Source organism: Pezoporus wallicus, unplaced genomic scaffold (assembly GCF_028554395.1).
Source record: "Pezoporus wallicus isolate ANWC-B61680 ecotype Strahan unplaced genomic scaffold, APGP_CSIRO_Pwel_v1 contig_6401, whole genome shotgun sequence".
In the NCBI taxonomy this organism is placed as follows: Eukaryota; Metazoa; Chordata; class Aves; order Psittaciformes; family Psittacidae; genus Pezoporus; species Pezoporus wallicus.
The window spans coordinates 1,000,804-1,005,614 of NW_026638608.1; positions in this window are offsets into that span (position 1 = coordinate 1,000,804).

Genomic DNA, 4,811 nt, shown 5'->3' on the forward strand with positions numbered 1-4,811 from the left:
GGCTCGCTCCTCTCTCCAAGCCGAGCACCAAAATGGCGGCGGCGCCGGGCGGCTGGAGCGGTCCGCAGACACCGCCCCGCGCAGGCGCGCGGCGGATCCCGCTGCTGGGAGAGGGAAAGGGCGGTCGGGGGGCGCGCGGGGCCGGGCCCGCCTGAGGGAGCGAGGGGCCGCGCTGAGGGAGGCGGCGGCACGGGGGGGGTGGCTCCGGGGCTCGGTGCTGCGGCCGGAGGGCAGGGGTGGAGGAGGAGGAGGAGGATGGATGGCTCTGCTTTCGCTGTCCCTCCGGGGCGCAGTCATTCACACTCCCCCGGCGCGCAGGGGCAGCGCCAGCTGGCGGGTGGATGAGCGCGCACGGCCGCGGTGGCGTGAGTGAGACCCCCTCGCCTTCTGCAGCCCCTCAGGGAGCAGGGCCGCCCGCTGCACACGCCGCTGCTGTGCTGCGCTGCTGGCACGCGTTACCTCAGGTCGCCCCCGAAGGCTCTGCCCAGTCCTTGATGGGGACCCGCCAACGTACCTTCTCCATCCTCTCTCCTGTCCCTCAGCACATCGGTGGTGCCCGGCCTCCGGCTCTACCCGCGCTCCGCCATAGCGCCCTGAGGCACCGCGTGCTTCCCTGCCCTCCGGGGGTCCCTGATGTCCTGCCTCGGGCCGCCCTCCTCAGCAATTCGAGCGGTGGGATGCCCCGCAGCAGGCAGCCTGACCGCAGGCAAGAGATCCCCTTCCCTGAGGTTTTGTTGGGTTTATTAGTTGATGATTTTTTTTGTAAGGAACAAATTGGACCACTGTGATAATCTGTTCTCGAGATAACGTCCTACATGCTCTAACTGAGAGTTTCCTGTCTTTTTTATAGCCTTGTTCCCAGATAAGGGTGTCAAAGCAAGCCCCGTCTGTCTCGGGGCGCTGGCGGGAGGGAAGATGGTTTGGCAGGAGCTGAAGAGGAAGGAAACCCCGGAAAGGAGTCAGTAGGCCTGGCGGGCAGTGGCTGGGCAAGCGCTCGGCACGTGATGCAGCGCGAGCGGTTTGAATTTGAGAGGGATGCTGGCGCACAGGGACCTCAGGCGGGCAGCGGGAGCCTTGTGTGGCTGGACTTGAGGTTGGGAGGGCTGGCAGTCGCCATAAGCACGTCCAGCTGCAAGAGGCACGGGCACAACAAAATAGCTGCCAATTCCCCCAGCAGGCTAGGAACCTTTGGAAGTAGTGTGCTTTTAGCTCGGTCTCATGACTTTGTCAATGTGTGCTTTTGGTTTTGTTTTTTCATTTTGCTTTAGGGCTTGAAAGCGAAAAACATTTAAAATGGATAAATAGATTTAAGATTACTGTCTTGAAGTGCCAGACTGGACTGTTGTGCTGACTTATTCCAGCTTTCCCGTCTTTCTTTAATGTACTGCCTTTTCCAAAAGCTTAATCACAACATGTTTTTTCTATGTTGTTCTTCCTGCATTGGTAACGAGTGCCAACTGGGGTATTTGGACTGGAACATATAGGCTCTGTCTCTGTAAACGTTTAGCAGAGTTCAGTCCAAAATGGAAGATTCATAAGTGTCCTTGTTATGTTTTAGACAAAATCATCTTAGATAGGCTCACAACATCACTGACATGAAAGGATCTTAAAGTTGGCCCCAAATACATGTGCAGGTATCACTTTACCAGCTGCTGAAATACAGCCATCTCCTGAGTGGAAAACAACAGCTGTTTAGTAATGCACATCAAGACTGGCAAAACAGTAGACTCAGAAGTGAATAATACCAGCTGAAGACTCACATCCATGTGAAAATGTTTTGTGCATTGCAAGGGAGGCTTGCTGAGTTGCTATGCCTTTGATCCATTCCTACTGGTTGAGGTGCTTGTATCTGCCACTGAGAGTCAGTTTTAAACACATGTAGATAGGCTACAATAGATTCCAAAGGTTATTATGTTTTCTTCTGTCATTTGTACAGGTTTGGATTGTTTTCTGTTTGGCCATGGCCAAAATACAAATTAAAAGATACTACTTGGACTTGCAATAAAGTGCTAAATAATGTTTAAAAATAATTACAAAAGCCACAAGTTAGCAGCAGTTAGTAACACATAGCACGTAAGAAGGAAAGAAAAGTTCCTATTGCTGCATTTGATTGAGTTATAATTTTGTTTGCCTCCATTTTGTATGCATAATGCTAAAACCTCAAGAAAGTTGAAGCATGTCAGAAATAAATAGTATTTAATTATAAACTAGATTTTGTGGAATACTACATGGAGCTGGACTGATGCTGGAGAATCAGCACATACACCTTCTTATCCAGAATGGATTTTAAGGCACAGAGAGGTTTTCAGTTTGGAAGGAGCTGCTACAATTAGCTGTTCTGAACTTGTATGTACACAGGTTGTGTGCATCCTTCAGTAATTCCCTCCTCAGTTTCAATAACTGTGGTTGAACTAGGCCAGCTCTTCTAAGTAAAAGATCCCATATTCTACTTGGATTATAAGGGAAAAAGTGACTTGTTCAAGATCATTAATGTTATCTGGTAAGACTGGTCTGCAACTTCCTAGAATACAGTCATCTCAGGCGCATTACATCTCTACAACTGCATTTGGTTTAGGAAGAATGGATAAATGTATGACACCACATAATCTTTCTATGACATATAAATGTATTTCTGCTCTTTGTCTTACCTGTTGGCAGCTTCCACTCTCAGAGCATGACCAAATAGTTGTAGCACAGCAGAGGAGGTGGGGAGCTCTTAAAATGCATCAGCTGCCAGTGAAATGAAAACTCACTTGGCAATATTCCCTTGAGAAGGTGCTGTCTGTCTTTCGCTGTGCCCAGCTGCTCCTTCTTCCTTCCACCAGAAGCTTCTGACCCCATCAGCTGGGCCAAATGCCAAATAAACTGTTTATGTGGCTGGCCTCTAAGTAAGAAATATATTTCTGTCAAGGGTATAAAATGAGAATCCTTATTTCTTTCAAATCAAGTATGGTGTATGCTTCCAATGCAAAATTAACAACCCTAATTTAAACCATAAGGAAATGGGAAAAGATATGTTGGATTTGGAGGTAGACATCTGGAGAAGAAATACAGTAGTGGAAGCATTTATGAAACAAAAACTGAAGCAACCACAATCACTTCTCCAAATGTGGAAGCCTGAAAATACTTCAGGATGCAAGTCCACTAATTACACACCTAACTAATATGCCTATACAGCTTTACCGCTGTGCTAGCAGGAAATAGGAAAACACATCATCAAGAAACTTGGACCTCCTAAACTATCAGCAGTGTAAGTGCTAATATTTTGACCACTTAGTTCTGGAAGAGTTGTTTGGCTATTCTCTTACAGACCAGAAATAACTTAAAGCTTTTTTAGTTTATTTTCCATGTGTCTGCAATATCTTGTGCTATACTGTCTCTGAGGACTCCCTGTAAAGCAAATGCTTTTCACTGTAGGATACAAGACTGCCATATTCAGAAGATCAGAGAATTTATAAATTAAAAAATATGGAATCAGCCTAAAATCCCTATGGGTATCTCTTTTGCTTGACATAATGCAAAGTTTAAGTAGGCTCTTGAAGGCTGAGTTCCTGAAGCATCATTCTTGATAGGAAAAACAATCAATACGAATTACAGCTCTGTATCAATCTGTAATCTCTCCTGCAATTTCTTTATATAGGTAACTGTAGTAAACAAGAACGATGTGCGTTATATCTGCTGAGTTAGATAAAATTTCCAATCTTAAAGCAAAGCAATTTTATTATTGTTTCACCTATGTATTAGTTTGTAGAGGTACATGGTAGACTAAAATGAGCTACTGCTAAATGATTAGGATGGTTTGATCTAAGCTTAAATCTGTGCATTTTTTTCCTAAACAAAATACATGCAAGTAAGATAGTTCATACCATAAATTTCAGCAGTCACATTACGCTCAGATGGAAAGAATTTTTTTGGGTGAAAGCAGCAGAAGTTTTGTTTTTATCAAATCAAAATATGTAATAGCTGCCCTTAGGTTTAGTTCATGTCACTTCAGGGATATTATACAAGTAACTAAAAAAATCCCCCCAAACCAAAACCAACAAAACCCAGAAAGAAATAATGCATCACTCCTCTCTAAGGCAGATAATCCACTTTGAGGAAAAGGAATTTCCTTGTAACTGCATTCTAAGCCTTATATTGATTTGCTTTGCACAGCATCCAACTGCAACACTTAGTAAATAATGTGATCACAAGATTGCATATACTGATAACTGGAAAATCACCTGACTGACTAAAACCAGTATTCAAACACAGAAGGAGTGATGGGGTAGAAGCTTGGGGAAAAAAATCCAACCAAACATGAGTTTTCTCAAGGTGTTTCTTTAGCTTAATAATTACTCATGAATGTCTTACATTATCCTATGTAATCTAAGAATGAGCCTGGTTGGTTGTAATTATAAGTAATACTCTCTATATATTGGTAGTATACATAAGAAAAGAAGCCAGGCAAAAACCGATTACTTTATTATCATGAAAGAGGCTAAATAATATTTTCACTTGTATAACATAGGGTATCACTGGTCTGTTGAGCTAGTGCAAGTTAAAACTGAAAATGCACTGCAAGCATCAGACTTGAGTTAGATGTCTGGGTTTAGTTAGAGCAGCTGGGTCTGGAGTATGACCTGGAGCACTACAAGTCTTGAATCACTTGTTTGCAGATGAAACAAATTGCCACTGCAACACTTGCAGTCTGGAAGGAGTGGTTCTAGTGATGTCCAGGTCAGAGAAATCTGTCCTTATATCTGAGGGCTACATGAAATTCTCACAGATTAAAAATAACTCCGTTTGCAAAACAGGAATACTGGTCAGTC